The sequence below is a fragment of the Lactuca saligna genome, chromosome 3 (assembly GCF_052625555.1).
Source record: "Lactuca saligna cultivar CGN05327 chromosome 3, ASM5262555v1, whole genome shotgun sequence".
Lineage (NCBI taxonomy): Eukaryota > Viridiplantae > Streptophyta > Magnoliopsida > Asterales > Asteraceae > Lactuca > Lactuca saligna.
Window position 1 is genome coordinate 15,446,463 of NC_136419.1, and position 20,559 is coordinate 15,467,021.

The window sequence follows — 20,559 nt, forward strand, 5'->3', positions numbered from 1 at the left end:
CCAGGGGCGCCGAAGATGTATAGAGATCTTCGACCCGACTACTGGTGGCCCTGCATGAAGCGGGACGTCTCCTGGTACGTTGACAAGTGCTTGACCTGCAGAAAGGTCAAGACTGTAACACCCAAAAGTTGGTATGTCTTGTGACCCTCGAGAATTCTCATTTTTTCATTTTTGGTCCCTTGAGTACGTTGGGCATACCTATGGGTATGCTTAGCGTACTTTGCCTAAGTGATCACGGAGGAGCCCCACGTACGCTGGGGATATGTGGGGGTACGTCGGGCGTACGCTTCAGAAGGACTAAACCCTAAATATCAGACTTGTTCCCTATTTAAACGCCTTTTGGCCTCTTAGACCAAACCTTATCAGTCTCTTTAGCCCCCATTTCGTCTTCCTTCAGCTGAGTTAGAGTGTGAGAGAGTTTTGGAGCCTAAGAAATCGGTTTTGGTGGTTACTTTGGAGTTCTTTCAAGAAGGAGAGTTGTTAAGCAAGCTTGGATCAGTTGGGTGCGTCAAGGATCTTCTTTTGGGTCATTGTACAAGGCTTTTGGAGGTAAAAAGCTTGTACCTTTCCTTGTAAATCTTTAGATCTAGCTAGGGTTTTCTTGTTTGGCCCTTTTTGTGGTACTTTAGACCTATTTTGGAAAGATAAGCAACTCCATGAGAGGAGAATGGCAGATCTGAGGTCCCTTAGTCGTTTGATTGGGATGTCAAGCCCACCAAGCAAATTACACCCTTTGATTGCTAACTAAACGTAATATAATGGTAAAAAGGGGTATCGATCCTCGGGGAAATGGTTGTACTCAATCACCAACGCAATTCAATAGAACTAGTGAAATTAAACTAACTAACTACAATTAAAATAAAAGGGGGGTGTTTGATTACTTGATAACTAAAATACTTGAATAACTAAAAACCTTGCAATTAAGCAAGTTGATGAGATGCTCAAAGGTTGGGAATAATTGGTTAACTAAGGCAATTCAACACAATGAACATTTGTGTGTTTATCATTAGGATCTAATACAAAGCTTATCCTTCATCCCAAATTGGTTATAGCAATCATGAAGCATGATATGCCAAGATTCCTCATAGGTAGTATGGAGGTTGGGGAAGCCCACAATACACCTTCTTAATTAAGATCAAGGGTCAATAGAAGCAATTAATCCCAAGAAATCAATTAGCCTTAAGAATGAAGGAATCCCCAATTCCTAGATGATGTCAAATGCTTACACATCCATAAAGGGGATATGATTCATAAGCTAGAGATGATTTCTACCATCATAAAGCCTTTGTTCTAGATGAATTCAATGATCCAATGCAAAATCAATGAAATAAATCAACTATTGCTCAATCAAACACTAAGTTCATGATCAAAGTATCAAATAAGCATAAGAATTGCAAACTAGAATCATAAACATGAAATAAATTGATAATCAACATAAATCCTTCAAAACCCACAAACATTCATTGGTTTTCAGCCAAAGTCAACCAAATAAGAGTATTAGCCACTCATGGCAACAAAGAAACAAGAACAATAATCTAATTGCATAAAGAAACAACCTAAGATTTGGAAAGATGAAAGGAAATGGTTTCTAGCTCCCAAAATCGCCTCTTGCAGGTCTCCAATGGTGGAAAATCGTGAATGAGCCTCCAGATCTGATCCCCAAGGGTTATGGCGAGCCAAATGACAAAAATGCCCAAACTGGGAAGTTGCGCGGGTACCCGCGCGATGGAAATTCCTCCCGCGCAAATGTTGCTGTAATGCTATTGGTCCACCAAGCCACTCCACCCTTCCACTACCAAAGATTCCTTTGGTCCCCCCTCCTTGTCCATGTAATTTGAAATGCACCAATCATCATTTAGCCACCAAATGGATGCTCCAAGCCCAAAATTTGAATTTTATGATCCATCTTCACAAGCCCAAATAATCCAAGTTAATAACTTTCAAAGCCCAATTCTTCCTCTTTGATTTCGCCAAGCCCAATAATGCCTCGGGAGCCCACTAAGCCCGTCTCCAATCAACCCGCAACCGCAACAAGCACCGAAAAACCTACAAAATATCTTATGCAACATAACAAGCACCCGGTACACTCCATACTAAAGAAAAATAAATAAAATACAATGCATTAATGATAAAAAGATCTAAAAATCTAAAATAAACTAATAAAAATAAGGAAATAAAATAAGCTATCATCGTTTTGAAGTATAAAAATGGAGTCGTGATGGATGTATTGGTCACATGCATGGGTTAAGTGATTGGGAAAGGTCTTAATGAAGGTTTTGGGTGTATGGGAGGCATGCAAAGGCATAAAGTTGGCAACTTTATGCCTTAGGACGTATTAATCAGTTCAAATCTGGATTTTGGATATAAAGAAATTGAATATTAAGCACTTAATGGAGAAAGTGCTTAGTCTGGAAGGACGCTGGGCATACTCAATGTACGTTGTGCGTAGTCCTTAAAGACCCGGTATGTTGCGCGTACCAGAATGGTACGTCGAGCGTATGCATTGCAGTTTGGTCCATTTCTTCTGTTATGGGCCATGAATACTTTAGGTGGGCCTTTTAGGCCAAAAGGCCCATTAATGACCTTGGACTAGGACTTTGGGCCCATTATCAAGGGAAGGGTATTTTGGGCCTCATGGAAGGATGTGGGTTTGGTTTTTCCTAGATTAATTTAAGATCCTAACACTGATTAATATAAATTGTCTAGTTCGAGAGGTTGCAGACTGTTAAGAGAGCAGCTTGTGTGTTCAGCAAACTGAGGTGAGTCTTCTCGCCATACCCATGGGTCTAAGGCACCAAGGCCAGCCCATTATGTGTTTATGTTATATGCGTAGTCACTCTGTGATTTGATATGATATGTGATTGTGTGTTTTGCATGAAGACTCCGGGGGAGCCCGTGTTATTGGATGTAAGACCACGTGGGGTAGCCCATGGCAGTCCTAGGCAAATACCACGTAGGGTAGCCCATGGCATTGGATGTAAGACCATATGGGGTAGCCCATGGAAGTCCTAGGTAAAGACCATGTGGGGTAGCCCATGGCATTGGATATAAGACATTGTGGGGTAGCCCATGGCAGTCCTAGGTAAAGACCATGCAGGGTAGCCCATGGCATTCCTACTGGTTTTATGTATGCATGGCTTATGTGATATGTGTATAGCTTGATTAGCTACTAGGATATGTGTATGTGTGGGGTGTGGTATGCTCTGGGGAACTCACTAAGCGTTTCGCTTATAGGTTGTTGAATTGTTTCAGGTACATCGGATCCCAAGGGTAAGGGCAAGGCGTGATGGCACGGCGTGCACTCTATCTCTCTTTCACTAATATGTTTGGGGACACTCTAATGATTTATATAATGTAATGGATGATGTTTTAAAACTAAATGTGGGATCTCATGGTTTTATGTAATTACTTTTATTAATTTAAATGAAAAATTTTCTTGAAAATTTGGGTCGTTACAAAGACCGAGCACCAGAGGCCTCACAGAAATATGCAGCCGTTGGACATCCCCATGTGGAAATGGGAAGATATTACTATGGATTTCATCACAAAGCTTCCTAGGAATACACGGGGAGTGGATTCGATTTGGGTTATCGTTTTAGACTTTTGAGGTAGTTGGGATTCTTACCTTCCTTTGGATGAGTTTTCCTGAGTATTGACCGTCCTCCCTTTGAAATGTCGTATGGGAGGAAGTTCAGGACCCTGATATGCTGGGGTGAGGTTGGACAGAGGGTCATGGGGAGTACCGAAGTGGTACTCAAGACTACAAAGAGGATCCAATAGGTGCGGAGCAGGCTTCAGACTGATCAGATTCGATAGTAAAGTTATGCCGACAAGTGTTGTTCGGACCTGGAATTCCAGGTCGGGGATATGGTGCTCCTGAAGGTGTCATCTTGGAAAGGTGTCATCCGGTTTAGGAAGTGGAGCAAGTTGGGCCCAAATACATTTGACCTTTCAGAGTTGCAGCCCGGGTGGGCAAGGTGGCGTATAGGCTGGACCTGCCAGCCAAACTCAGCCAAATTCACACTACTTTTCACATCTCCCAATTGCGGAAGTGCCTGGTGGACGACTCGGTAGTGGTTCCTTTGAAGGATATTCAGGTGGATGACAACCTGAACTACATCGAGCGACTAATAGCTATCCTAGACAAGAAGTTGAAGGATCTGAGAAACAAGAGGGTGGAACTAGTGAAGGTGAAATGGTAGCACCGCAAGGGCTCGAAATGGTCCTGGGAGCCGGAGGACGAGATGAGGGAACACTACCCCGAGCTTTTTCCGGATTCAGCAGTAGACTTCGAGGATGAAGTCTAAAATAAATGGGGGAGATTTGTAACACCTGATTCCTGGTACGTATTTAAATTCAAGTAATATTGTAATTTACTCTGGGACTCGGCAAGTTGGAGGTCCAAATCGTCGAGTAGATTCGACATTATGTGAGGGCTTTAGTGATCTACTCGACGAGTCGGGAGACCGACTCGATGAGTATGAGTTGTCTGGACAAAACCCTAATGTTTAGGGTTTGCACCATATTTAAACACCTTATCTCGTCCCAAACTAGCCTCCATCACCCTCCCAAATCAGAGAAGCCCTAGATTGAAACCCTAAACCCTTATTGAGTGTTCTTGAGCCTTTTGGTGCCTCTTTATGTGTGTTTGAAGTTGGAGAAGAAGAAGGAAGCTTGGAAGTTCAAGTAGAAGCAAGGAGATCCAGAAGTTTTACTCCATTCTCAACTCATTCAAGGTAACAAGCTGGAACCTTGACCATCTATCTCTTAGATTTTGATTTGGGGTTATTTCTACTCTTTTTATGAGTATAGAGAAGCTAAAATAAGATTTTGAGGGTATGGTTGAAGTTGCACTTTGGATCTAGAACTATTGGGGGTCCTTATAGCATAAAGGTGCCAACTTTGTTGCCATAAACACCCCATGCATCTTGTAGACCTCCTTTTATGGTTTTTGAGCCAAAGGCCCCATGCATGCACATCAAGTTTGTAGCTTTACATATAAAATGGACCCTAGGAGACCAGATCTATGGTTTTAATGTGTTAAGACCCATTATAATCGACTGTATAGTTTTGGATAAAGAGGGACTCGGCGAGTCATTCATGGGACTCGGCGAGTCGGGGTTTATTTTCCACCAAATCATTTCTATTTATGGACCATGTGTTAAGATCAAAGGTTCCCCAGTTGTTTAGGTTCACTAGGGACCTGTAAATCATAGGACCTGACTAGTGGATGAACAGACTCGACGAGTTCAAGGCAATGTCCCAACCACATGAAGACGGACTCGACAAGTTCAAAGGGAACTAGGCGACTCATAGAACGAACACCTTCTTATGGATGAAGATGAACTCGGCTAGTTCAAGGACGAACTCGGCGAGTCGGTTGAAGATAATCTGATAAGTTGTTGAAGGCGAAATCGTCGAGCTCTTGCTAGACTCGACAAGTTGGGATGAGATTATGGCATTTTGAGGATATGGGGACTCGACAAGTTGGTGGGCCAACTATGCGAGTCGAGTCAACCAGATGTTGACTTTGACCAAAAGTTGACTTTGACCAAGGATTTGACTTTGACTTTGACTTGGATTTGAGTGACTCTTGTAAGGGTTATGAATATGAATTAATAACTTAGAAAAGTTTTCATGTAGGGATTGAGGAGTCAGGGAGAGTCGATTTTCACACCGAGGATAGTGCAGACACTACACGACATTGATGTGAGTTACCCTTCAGTAGAAGTGGGTCTAAGGCACCAAGGCCGACCCACTAGTAGTTGATTACAGCTGAGATGGTTGTCTTTGTGATAATTGTCTGGTTTGCTATTACTTGATGTGTTCAATGTACCAATATGATATGTTCTATGTGATAGTGTTAGTAGGGGGAATAGTCCCCCGACTCGGTCGTTAGGACCGAAGGGTAGGTCGGACACCCCAGATATGTCTGATAGTATGTGTAAGATATGTTTTTATGTGATAGTAGTAGGGGTGAAATAGTCCCCATGACCGGGTGAGATAGACCGGAGGGTAGGTAGGCACCCCAAATAGCCTGACACGGGTAGGTCAACACCTCAGAATGGCTTGATATGGGTAGGTCAGCACCCCAGAATGGTTTGACATGGGTAGGTTGGGCACCCCAGAATAGTCCGGTAGTATGCATGGTTGTATGATATGTAGTATGATGGGGGAACTCACTAAGTTTCATGCTTACAGTTTTTAGTTTTGGTTTCAGGTACCTCTTCAGCCAAGGGGAAGGAGCCGACAAGGTAGTAATGCATCGCACACATATGATTTCCGCTTTGAGAGCCCTGGGATTGTACTATGATATTTTACTATTTGATGATAGACAAAATTGCAAGAATGGTCCCTGTGGTATGTTCAAAATTGCCACTTTGGGCCAAACAAGTTTGGACTAGCACTAATGATCCAAAAGTTTCCATTTTGTTGCTATTTTGGTCCATTTTAGGTTGATTTTTTATAAAATGCCGATTTTGCCCTTTTCTATCTGTTTTTTGCTTTTCTTTTTGTTATTTAATTATTTACCCAACTAAAAAATAAAAATAAAATAAAATAAAAGAATCTCTCTCTCTCTCTCTCTCTCTCTCTCTCTCTTTGAGAACGTCACCACCCTTACTCCCTCCCCCAAGTCACTCTCTCCGGAATCTTGAAAACCATTGGCAGAAAAGACGATCACCACCGACAGAAAAGATGAATGCCACCAAGTCGATGGCAGCGAAACCCCAACCCTAATAGACTAAGCTTGTCGATTCTTAGAAGGCGGCAGATCTAAAACACTTGTTACCCACGAACTCCGGCGGTGCTAGGGCTTGTGTTATGTTCATCTTGAAACCGCCATCATCTTCATCTTCATCGATTTCCACCCACCCACAACATCATTATCTTCATCGATTTGGATTTCAACCTAAAAGGGGCGAAATGATTTATCTCCATCTTTGTCAGCAAACCCAAGCTTGCTGCCGCCTTCGTTTCTCACCATCTCTTACGTTTCATCATTAACAGGACTTCAGATTCTCTTATTGGACTTTAGACCTGGTAAGCTCACTTTCGTCAGACTTCAGACCTCGTAGCCCCCTGATGAACATGATTTTGGATTGCTTGTTTGGTTTCAACCTAAAAGGGGCGAAAGGATTTTGGGTCTTCAATTTCAATTGTTTGAAAAACATTTTTGCCATTCTGTTGGTTTGATTATAGAGTAGGTAGTCGATTTTGGGTCTTCAAAATAATTATACCACTCTCTTCATCCCTAAATTTTAGATCTTCAGAATAATCAATTTTGGGTTTGATTGAGTTTGATTGCAGATGAGGTAATCAAATATCAGTGCTTAACTGGAAACCTCTTTTTGGATTCAATCGTTTTTTGTGTGTTTGAATTTAATTTGCAGGTTTTTCTTGAGATAAAATTGCAAGAATGCTTAACTGGATTCATCAGATCTTGAAGACGTGGAAGGAGAGACTTCATGTGTTCAGGTGGTAATTTGTGTATATCTCGAATTCCATTCTAAACCATGAACTCGATCTCCTCATGGTTACGAGTTTAGGATTTAGGAAATTCTTATGTTGTATGTGTCTTGTATGTTAGATTTATTATTTTTATGTTCATCTGGATAGAGAAGGTATGTATCTCTGGGAGAGAGAAAGAGAGAGAGAGAGAGAGAGAGAGAGAGAGAGAGAAAGAGAGAGAGAGAGAGAGAGAGAGATTCTCTTTTTTATTTTTATTGTAATTACAAAACAATATAAATAAATTAAAAAACTAAATAAGAAAAACAAAGGGCAAAATGGTCATTACAAAAAAAATTAAAGTAAATTGGACCAAAGTGGCAAGAAAATGAAAACCTTTGGACCATGAGTGCTAGTACAAACATGTTTGGCCCAAAGTGGCAATTTCGACCTAACCACAGGGACCATTCTTACAATTTTGTCTTGATGATATGGTTTTGAGACTTGTGGTTTGTGACTTGATGTTTGAAATGATAACAATGATGTTTTTCGTAAACTATTTTCATAAGTAATACAATTAAGCAAAAAAAATTGGGTCTCGATTTTGGGATGTTACAATTTCTAGGCCAAATACTACTTCATTGTTGAACTTTTAGGTCTTCAGTGTAAAACACTTACCATAAAACTACAATTTACCGAAGATCCGTTCACAGTCGAACAACACATCATAAAATAAAAGTTTATCAGAGCATGCTATTCTTAAATAGAGCTCTGTTATACACACTATGTGGTCCAGAAACACACTTCATACGATAAATCAACAAAAGCTCATTTTAGTGTTCATTAATGCCTCATAGTTGTCAAAAAATTTCATTTTAACCTTTTATTAGGTTTTGCACCCTCTTAGCCAGTCATTATTGTTATAAAAGCCCTCATATTTACACATCACCACCATCATACTTTGTCACTACCATCACCCTTTGCCTCCAATTACACCATATTCACCACAAAACACTAGTAGCCCCTATCAACACCTCTCCGACCCACCTTTTGCATTCTTCATCTCCGATCCACCATCGTCCACCTATTGTTTTTTCTATTCACAACATGATAAAAATCCCAAAATGACAAAACTTACCTAAATATGAAGCATTAATTAACACAATTTTGGACTTAGGATATAACAACACATTTCATGTAAGTATGAGGGCTTTTATAGAAATAATCATAATATAAATGCTACAATAATTATAACAACACAGCTAAATATAATTATTAATATTATTGTTTATTTGTCGTAAAGAATGCGTTTCAAGGCCGCATAAATATCATCGAGCCCTATTTAGGAATTGTATTTAGATGGTATCCTTATGATTATAGTAATGACATCTATTAAAAAGAATCATAAAAAAATTCCAAAAATATATATAAATTATCATTATTGTGTTTTTAATTAAAAAAACATGATTTTTTTTTAGTGAAATAGTTGTAGTTGTATCTTTATTTTATGTTTTTTAATAAATAAATATAAGTTTTCGTCAAATAAATTTAGCATATATAAAAAAATATCTAGAAAGATCCTTAAACTTTAACCTTATTAACGAAAAAATCATTTATTTTATTTATTATTATTATTATTCTACAGTTTAACTCTAAAAACCGATACTAACCGGATACAAGGGTTGTTTTGCAAGTGTTCAACGGATTCACTGGTTAAACTAAAAAAAAAAAAAAAAAAAAAAAAAAAAAAAAAAAAAAAAGATAATAATAAAGAGAAAAAATCAACAGATGACTTTTTTTTTTTTTTAATATAACCAAAATATATGGACATTTTTTTTATTTTTTTATTATTATTTTTTTTTCAGATTTCTCTATCATAAAATACATCAAATATCTTAATACATCAAAGGTGTTACATAATTCAATAAAAGACGATTAATAAAAGACGTATCTTTTTTCTTTCTCTACAGTTCATAAAACTAGAAATTTTGCGATGTATATATTAAGCATTCATGATGTCTCCTTTCTAAAATCAAAACCAATTAATATTGTCCCTTTCTTTTCTTATATCCGTAATTGCATATTCACTTGTATTAATAGTCACAGATTATACGCAAAATTGTAGTACACTACACGGATTTATGCCCAACGATTTTTGTATGTTTCGTGGTCCAAAAATGATCGCTCAATGTCAGCATGAGATTGAGATTTGGAATTACTTTGATGTGCTTACATAAGGAGATTAGATTGTGTTAAGGATGAGGTTGAAATTTTGCTTTTAACTATTGGCCAATCATACGATAGTAAATACAATATTGTGGTTGAAAACGTAGTGTTGATGATATGTTGGGTGAAATAAAGTGTCCTTTAAATCTAATCGAAAAAAAAGCATTATGATTTTAGTTTTGAGTTGGTTTCCTTTTTATAGTAAAAAAAATTAGATGTTTCGATTAAAAAAATTTACTATAATAAATGAAGGTTTTTTTGCCACATGTTCTTTTCCCCTTCATTTGGACACTTGACATTTTCTAAAATTTTTAAATTTTTTATTTTCCACTTTTCATTTTATTGGATTTTTCATTTTATTATATTAAAATTCTAAATTTAATGCGTAATGTAATATATATGTAAAATATTTATTAGAAAAGGTTTATATATGTAATGCATTCAATACATTAAAGTTTCAATAATTTTAATAATTCAAATTGTTTTTTCATTTTTCTTATAAATTCAAACTTTTCAAATTGTTAAAATTTCATATTTTTTTTTAACTAAACTCATTTAATACATGGGTCTCACACCTAGTGAATATTAAAAGGTAAATAATAATTATTTTTTAAAATAAAATTTTGAAATAATGAATGAAGAAACATATTAATTACAATTTATTATAATATTTATTATAATTGATATTTTATATATATAAGTAAAAGATTATGTGGTTTTTTCATTTTAAAATTGAAAAAAACTATAAATTAACATGTAGATATTATTTATTTAAAAAAATCACAAAATTACAAGTGACAAAACTCATTAAAATTTGACATGTGGTAAAAAAAAAAAACTTTCATTTATTAGAAAGGATAAAAATAGATAAACTAGTATTTTGTGGGTTTGTTGTCTTGATAACCTTTTGAACTTTTTATAATTTCTAGCTTTTTCCTAACTTCTTTTTAATTTAACCATTCAACTAGATTATAAGACAAAAGTACAAATTTGGTCCCTGTGGTATTCAAAAAACTGTGGATATGGTTCAAAAAGTTTTCAACTTACATAGAAGGTCCAAAATCAAGGTTTTTCTGGGTATTTGGTCCAAAAAAACTTAAAATGACAAATATGCTCTTTTGATTTCTTTTTTCCTTTTTCTATAAGTATTTTAATGCTATACTGATTTAAAAAAAAATAAACTAAAAAATCCACCCCCACCGTGCTCTCTCTCTATCACCCTCTCTCTCTCTCTCTCTCTCTGACTCTTTCTATCTCATTTCACTGGTTACTCCACCAATTTTTGATGAACGTACATACACACGACAATCTTTATCACAAAAGAAAACCCACAAAATCCAATCTACAATTGATTTATGTATGTGTGTATGTGTAGGTTTCCTTCTAGAAATTGTTCCCCCCATAAGATCCAAATCAAAAAACTTTTTATACCTCTTTCTGAAACTGAGATCGAAGTCAACACCCGCCTCCCATCCCTCATATCAACTTCTCATCTTACTCTGAACCGAAGGAGACTGAATCGATGTTGTCATTGAAGCATTTCAAGTGGGAGTTTTCAAAGGATTTTGTTATTGTTGCAGGTTGGTTCTTGAGAAATAGAGTTTTGTAATGATTCTGATTTCTTGGATATGCTGAGAAGGGCTAGAGATTCAAATTTAGGGATGCTGGTTGTTGGTGATTAGGACATAGCACTGGGGAGACAAGCTGATTTGTGGGTTCCATTAAATAGGGTCAAGAATGGGGAGCTTATAGAATAGTATTTGGTACTCAGAACCAGAAATGATTTCATATGAATTTTTATGTTCATACCTAGAAATCTAGAGAGATAGAGAGGCTACGATCGATTTAGGTGGGGTGAGTGGGCGATGGATGCCGACAATGGGAGAGGTGGCTAGAGATTGGCAAGGTTGCTGGAGGTGGGTGATGATGGATATGGTCTGGTTTGTTCATCTAGAAATTGTAGGTGAAATGTCGGGAGGAAGAATAAGATAGGAGAGAGAGAGAGAGAGAAAGAGAGAGAGAAAGAGAGAGAGAGAGAGAGAGAGAGAGAGAGAGAGAGAGAGTAAAAAGAGAAAAGGATAGAGAAAGGGGGAGGGGTACGATGGAGAGGGATGGGGGTGTAGTTTCATTTTTTATTTTTTAAGAATTATTTAAATTCTGAAATAAATAAAAAATGTAAACAAGAAATAATAAGGGTAAAATGGTCTTTTCATATTTATTTGGACCAAAACCACATAAAAGTTTTGATTTCGGACATTTCATGCAAGTCAAAAACTTTTTGGACCCTATCCAAAGTTTTTTGCAAACCACAAAGACTAAATTTGTAGTTTTGTAAGATTATAACCTCCAATAAACACGTGGGAACGTATTAAAAAAATATAAAAACATTTATATATATTGCATAATTATTATAAAAGAAAGTTTATGACTATTGTTATTATTGAAATGTGAAGAAGAAACACTGAAATCGATAAATATGTATAAATGTTTCAGGACCTTTTTGTAGACGACATTTTTTTTGTTTTATTAGTCGAACGACATTCATCGTCACATATGATTACCTTCAAACCTTTTTTGTTTGTTATACGAGAAACAACTACATATAACTGACCATGGGTGAAGACAGGTCTATGCAAGTATAATCCAACTTTTGATAATGACTGTCCTTAACTTTTGTTAATAGTCATAGCGAAACAAACTGCTATTGGGAATTGCCAACGTTGAAAACGGATTGGAATTTTTTTTATCGGATGGGGTTAACTTCATAGGAGGTATGAATAAAGGGTCAATGGCCAGCGGTAAGGAGTGATCATCTCATAAGAGAGGTCATGAGTTTAAGTCTCGGTGGAGACATAGGTGGTTTTTTAGGAGTAGGTTAGTTAGTTTGTTGTTTCTATATATATATATATATATATATATATATATATATATATATATATATATATATATATATATATATATATATATATATGTATATATATATATATATATATATATATATATATATAGTCTCGTTGAAAAATCTACCAGATATGATTTGTGCTTCAATGACGTGTCTTCCAAGCCTTACGATTTGTAATCTAGTACCATTGTATAGTCCTCTTGTTTGGTTGATATTACGAAGCAACATGATCGGAACACCTCTTTTTAGTATAAGTTTATGGTTGGGAATTCCGGAGGCCTTAAAAGCATTCAACACATCCGGAAAGTATATTGATTCCTCAAAAGAATCTTCTGCATCGGTCTCACATAAGGAATCTGAACTCATATATATTTTCCGTTCATCTTTCATCAATTCAAACATGTAGTCGTTGATAGCATCAACTTCTTCATTAGTAGAACCAAAATAGCTTTATCTTGAAAATACAATGGATCATCAAGATGGTTCTGAAAGGATGAATAAATGCAGGATACAATTAAATGAATATTGTTACCCGTAAAGGGAGCGATCAAATCTTCTGGAAATTCAACTTCAACTTCACCATCATTAGGACCACCGATAGTACCTTCACCAATTTTAAGAATCCTGTAACGACCCAATTTTCACAGCCAAAATTTTCATTTTCAAATCAACACCTTGGAAAACATTTAGGAAATAAACATCATCATTTCATAAACATATTTCATGTCTGAACCAAAACATAAAAACAACCACAATGTAAGAGTACAAATCACATAATATCTTGTAGTGCGGAAAACAATGAGCGTGTGTGTGATATGCAGCTACCGTGCTAGCTCCTTCCCCCTCGCTGAAGCGACACCTGAAACAACAACTGAAAACCGTAAGCACGAAGCTTAGTGAGTTCCCCCACCGTACCACATACCAAACAACCACATAACATACATATATTGTCAGGCATATCTGGGTGCTGAACCTACCCCTTCGGTCCTCTCGACCAGATACTGACCAGCATATCTGGGTGTTGGTCTCCCCTTCGGTCCTCTCGACCGGATATTGACTAGCATACCTGGGTGCTGGACTCCCCTTCGGTCCTCTCGACCGAACACTGGGGACTATTTCACCCCCTACCACTACCACATAACATGTATATCATACTAGCACATAAACATAACACAGGTAGTAGCAGCCCTAGATAAATATCACAGAGACAATCATCTAAACATACACTCCTACTAGTGGGCTGGCATTGTGGCCTTACACCCACTGCCACTGGAAGGTAACTCACCTCGTAGTAGATGTTGAACTGTGCGGGAATCCTCTGACTGATGCCGCTGCTACTGCTCCGGAAATCCTCCGGCTATAATTCCCACAAAACACTCATTCAGAAACTGACATCTATTCTTAGGGTAAAATGACCATTTTACCCCTGACCAAGTCAAAGTCAAAGTCAGCTTCTAGTTGACCTGACTCGCCGAGTTGGCTCGCCAACTTGCCAAGTCCATATCCTTCCATTAGACCTCAAACGCGTCTTTACTCGTCGAGTTAGGCGATGACTTGACGATTTTTCCTTTTAAAAGATCACCGACTGAATCCACATCCGACTCGCCGAGTCCGTTCATGCACTCGCCGAGTACTATGAATTCCCATAACACTTTGCTTAGTCCAGAGCGTTTGGGTCGCTCCCCGGGACTCCTAAAAACCCTTCCACACTCAACTAGTCCTTATGACCCTTACTGATATGGGACCAAAACCACTGGACTCGCCAAGCCTATCTCATTCCTTACCAAGAACTTCGATTTCTGATGTACAACACTTAACCAAATGATAGATCCAGGCTCCTAAACCCGATCTAGCACGTAAAGTTACAAACTTTACGTGCATGCACGGGACATAAGAGCTTGAAAGGCTCTAAAATGGTTCTTTTGTTTCATAGGGCCTTCCTTGGTGCAAAAAGCAACCTAGATCTGACTTGTGGCTCATAAAATGACGTGATACAGAAGCCCAAACCCCCAACCATGTTTGCAAACATGGTTGGCCGCCAAAAATGGCTTAAAAAGCCCTAAATCACCTCAAAGAGCGATCTAACAAATGAATGAGCAAGGTTCAAACTTTATACCTTCCAAAGACTGCAAATGATGAACCAAACTCGAATCCTTTAGTCCCCTCTTGATCCTTCTATGCTCTTCCTTCTTCCTTGAGGTCAAAACTCACAAGAATCAATCAAAAAGCCTTAGATCTTCACAAAACGGCTAAGGTTTGCTATGAGTAGCATTTGGAAGCATTAAGGGGGAAAGGAGGCTGCATAAGGTCATTTAAATAGGGTGCAAACCCCTAGATTAGGGTTTTTGTCCAAAAAGCGGCTACTCGCCGAGTCCGGGACCCGACTCGCCGAGTCCGCAGCTCAAACCTCGCACCTCATCCCGCTTCTACTCGGCGAGTCAGTCCTTCGACTCGCCGAGTCCAAGGCCAAAAATTGCAAAAATAAATGAAGATTTAATAACATAGTATGTACCAAGAACCAGGTGCTACAAATCTCCCCCACTTATTTTAGACTTCATCCTCGAATTCTGCCGCACGATCCTGAAACAACTCGGGGTAGTGATCCATCATCTCATCCACCGGCTACCAAGTCCACTCCGACCCCTTCCGGTGCTGCCATTGCACCTTCACGAGTTCTACTCTTTTATTCCTCAGATCCTTCGACTTTCGGTCAAGGATCACTACATGTCGCTCGATGTAATTCAGGCTGCCATCAACCTCAATGTCCTCCAAGGGTACCACCACCGTATCATCCACTAGGCACTTCCGTAGCTGAGAGACGTGGAAAGTGTTGTGGATCTGACTAAACTTGGCTGGAAGATCCATCCGGTACGCCACCTTGCCCACCTGAGCTACAACCCTGAACGGTCCGATGTACCTTAGGCCCAACTTGCCTCGTTTTATGAATCGGATGACGCCTTTACATGGCGACACCTTCAGTAGAACCATATCCCCAACTTGGAATTCCAAGTCTGAACGACGCTTGTCGGCATAACTTTTCTGCCGACTATGTGCAGTCTGAAGCCTGCTTTGAACTTGCTGGATCTTTTCAGTCGTCTTGAGCACTACATCGGTGCTCCCCATGATCCTCTGGCCAACCTCTCCCCCACATATCGGGTTCCGACACCTCCTTTTGTACAACATTTTGAAGGGAGGTCGATCAATACTCGCGTGGTAGCTGTTGTTGTACGAGAACTCAGCTAGAGGAAGATAGGTGTCCCAACTACCACCGAAGTCTAGCATGCATGCCCGCAACATATCCTCTAGAGTCTAGATGGTTCGCTCACTCTGACCATCTGTCTGCGGGTGCAGACGAGTGCCCAACTTGTCATGAAATTTCTTCCAAAACCTGGAAGTAAAATGCACATCATTATCTGAAATCACAGATACTGGAACCCCGTACCGCACCACTATCTCCTAGACATAGATTTCGGCCAACTTTTCGGCCGATATGCTCTCTTGAATTGGAATAAAATGGGTGCTCTTGGTCAATCGAATCCACTCCTCGCGCGGTCCTAGGAAGCTTTGTGATAAAATCCATCGTAATATCTTCCCATTTCCATAACGAAATATCCAACTGCTGCATATTGCCATGCGGTCTCTGATGCTCGGCTTTGACCTTCCTGCAGGTCAAACACCGCTCAACGTACCAAGCCACATCCCGCTTCATGCAGGGTCACCAATAGTCTAGACGAAGATCCCTATACATCTTCGTCGCCCCGGGATGAATAGAGAATCGGGATTTGTGCGCCTCCTCCATCAGAACCTGGCGCACGCCTCCATGATAAGGGACCCACACCCTACGGTGAAGAGTTAATAACCCTCGGCTATCATGAAACCTATCCCACAATCCGCTCACTCTTCCGATGTTCCTCCTTTATAGCCTCCTGCTGAGCCTCCCGAATCCGCTCCAACAGCGGAGTCACTACGGTCATTCGTAGGCAAATATCTCGGATTGGTGCTGCCTTACGGCTAAGTGTGTCAGCCACCTAATTGGCCTTCCCTGGGTGATAAAGGATCTCGCAATCATAATCCTTTACCACATCCAACCACCGACGATGCCTCATGTTTAGATTTGGCTGATCCATGAGGTACCTCAAACTCTTATGGTCCGTGTAAATGGTACAGCGAACCCCATAGAGGTAATGACGCCAAATCTTGAGGGCGAACACAACAGACCCCAGCTCTAAGTCATGTGTTGGGTAATTCGCCTCGTAAGGCTTCAGCTGCCTCAACACGTAGGCGATGGCATGCCCTCTCTGCATCAATACCGCGCCCAAACCTGAGATGGACGCATCGCAGTACACAACAAAATCCTCTATGCCCTCTGGCTGGGCTAAGATTGGCGCCTCGCACAATCTCTGTCTCAGTGTCTCGAACGCTGCCTGTTGCTCAGGCCCCCAACGAAAGACCACGACCTTCCTTGTTAGCCTGGTCAATGGTACGACTATCTTGGAGAAATCCTGGACGAATCTCCGATAATAGCCCGCTAAACCCAGGAAACTCCGAATCTCAGATGGAGACTTCAGAACCTCCCATCTCATCACTACCTCTACCTTGGTCGGGTCTACTGAAATCCCATCCTAGTTGACAAGGTGCCCAAGAAACTACACCTCGCGCAACTAGAACTCACACTTGGAGAACTTAGCATATAAGCTCTCTCTCCTCAGGGTCTCTAACACCTCTCGGAGATTCCCTTTGTGCTCCTCCTGCGTCTTGGAGTAAACCAAGATATCATCAATGAAAAATATCACAGATCGATCCAACATCGGCCTGCACACGTGGTTCATGAGGTCCATGAACACGGCAGGAGCATTGGTGAGCCCAAATGGCATCACCATGAACTCATAATGGCCATAGGGCATCCGAAACGCGGTCTTCTACACATCCCCTCTCCAACCCTCATCTGATGATAACCTGAACACAAATCGATCTTGGAGAACCAAGATGCTCCCTGCAACTGGTCAAAGAGATCATCAATCCTCTGGAGTGGGTAACGGTTCTTCACTGTTACCTTGCTCAGCTCCCGATAGTCTATACACATTCGATGCGACCCGTCCTTCTTCTTCACAAACAGAATCGGGGCTCACCAGGGTGAACTGTTCGACCTGATAAATCCCTTGTCTAGCAACTCCTGCAGATGCGTAGACAACTCCTGCATCTCGGGAGGAGCCAACCGATAGGGTGCCTTGGCTATTGGAGTTGCACTAGGGACTAGGTCAATCCTAAACTCCACCTGGCGCTCTGGAGGTATCCCAGGCAGCTCCCCAGGAAATACATCCGCGAACTCTCGTACTACGGGCACCTCATCCACCGTCGCTCTACCCGCCTCCCGGGTATCTATAACATATGCGACATAAAATGTGCACCCTTGCTGGAGGTAGCGCCTTGCCCTCACTGCCGAACATAAGTCTGGCCTTCGTTGTGGTCTCCGCCATGAATCACTAACTCTCCCCCACTTGGGGCTATGACTCGCACTAGCTGTTGCGTGCAGTCTATCACTGCCCCATTGGGGCTTAACCAATCCATACCGATAATAACCTTGTTCCCCGCAAAGGTATGGGAACCAGATCCACCAGATAACGCTTCTCAAACAATCTCAATACACAATCCCGGAAAACCTGTGATGCTCGCACCGATTGATCATCGACAATATCCACCTCTAAAGGGCATTCCAACCTGCCCGAAGACTCAGGAAACTTCTTGCTAAGCGCAAGGGAAACAAATGATTGGGTAGCCCCCGAATCGAACAACACCTGAACTGGGATACCGTTTACATGGAATGATCCTAAGCAGAGCACATACATATAACATATCAACATTACAACAGCATAACATAAAAGCATAAATATAGAATCATACCAGTCACCACATTGGGTGCGGCGCGTGCCTTCTCAGTAGTCAACTGGAATTCCCGACTCCTCGCCACTGGAGCCTCTGCGTTGCCCTGCCGGCGATCAATGATTCGCATGGTCGCTGGAGCTGCCGCTGAAGCTGCTGTCAACTGGGGGTAATTGGCCTTCTTGTGGCCCCTCTGGTTGCAGTGGAAGCACAACAACTCAGACATCGAGATGACAGGTACAGGGGCGGTACAATCCCTGCTAAAATTCCTTAACTTTCCGCACTTATAGCAGCCTAATGATCCCAACTTGCACGATCCCTCATGCGTCTTGCCGCATTTCCTGCAGCGGCCTCGCCCATGTTGGCCTTTTGGCCCAACATCTGATCCCTTGGGCTTCTTCCCCGAAGCCCCTGTAACCTGTCCCTACTCTGAGTTCCTCTTCCGGATATGCTCAAGATCAATATCCCTTTCCCTAGCCCTGGCAATCATGGAATCCAGGGTAGGGCAAGCTGAAAAACTAACATGCTCTCGGATGTCAGCCTGTAGCATGTCATGGTAGCGGTTCCGCCTCATATCCTCATCACGTGCATACTAGGGCACTAACAACGCCCTCTCCCGGAACTTGGCCGTGATCTCCGCCACGGTCTCCTTCGTCTGCCTCATATCTAAAAACTCTCTGGCTAGCTGCTGAAGCTCGACAGCCAGTGCAAACTTTGCCCTGAACCTGGTCACAAAGTCCGACCAGGTCATAGCCTCGACAGCCGAGGCTCCCACTGAGTCACCAACAGACTCCCACCAGTCTCTTGCTCTGTCTCTTAAACACCCTGCTGGGTATCTCACCATCGACCCCTCGGGGAAGAAGCTAGTCAACTGTGCAGACTTGATTTCTACCATCGACCGCCTGGCAGCTATGGGGTCCTTCGCCCCATGAAAGTATGGCGCACCACTGCTCCTGAAGTCCTTAAAGGACAGCGTGCGAGATCCCGGCTGGCCAGATGCCATGTCGCTCCTAAACATAAGTTGTGGGCTTAAGGGGTAAGCCAGACTTATGTTGTGGGCTCGGGAGCAATCTAGACATTAGCTATGGGCCCAATGGGCAAGACAGACTTATGTTGTGGGCTCGGGAGCAAGCCAGACTTAAGCTCTGAGCCTGTTAGGCAAGCCAGACTCATGATGTGGGCTCCAAGGTAATCTAGTCTGTATAGTTGTGGAGCCATTACATGTTGTTATTTGTATATGTTCTACTTGTTATGTGTAGGTGTTTTGGGGGAACTCACTAAGCTTTGTGCTTACGGTTTTCAGTTTATTGTTTCAAGTGCTTCAGAAGTTTTGGAAAGGAGAAGGCGTGACCGTACACATCCTCGCGTTTTGTACTTATGGTTTAAGGGAAACTCTGATAATGTGAATGTTTTGAAAACTATGAGTAAATGATTCCGACTTTAAATAAATGTTTTGGAAACGACGGTTTTGTAGACACTTCTAATAAAAAAGTTTGTTTTGGAAAGTTTAAATTTTACTGAAATTTTATGGATGTTACACAATCTCTCTTCTAAACTAATTGACTGGTTACAATCAATCTAGCAGGTTACAAAAAAAATGTTATGACAATATTATGATGTGGAAGCCATGTAAGATCTTATATGGTAGGATTGTGTTTCAATATCACTAAAAAGTCAGCAAAAATGGTGTACTCACCCTTTTAGGTGACACTTTTTATTATAATTGTTTAATGTTTAATTCTCGTTAGAATATTTCTTCACAAATGACATCTAAAGGTCAATCTAATGGTTCAAACTCACTTAAATATAAATGAAAATGGCATACTCACCATTTCATGAGATGCTATTGTGGTTTAGAAACTTGATTTGTACAAGAAGTAAATGAAGAGCCTACAAGGTCAAGCTAAGAGATGCTTAGTGAGTTTGAACCACTAAATCGACCTTGTAGGGGGTCTTCATTTACATGTTGTATAAATCGAGCTTCTAAACCATAATAACATCTCCTAAAAAGGTGACTATGTCCTTTTCACCGACTTGTAAGTGAGTTTTAACCATTGGACTTACCTTCAATTTTGTTTGTTATACAAATTGAACTTCTAAACCAC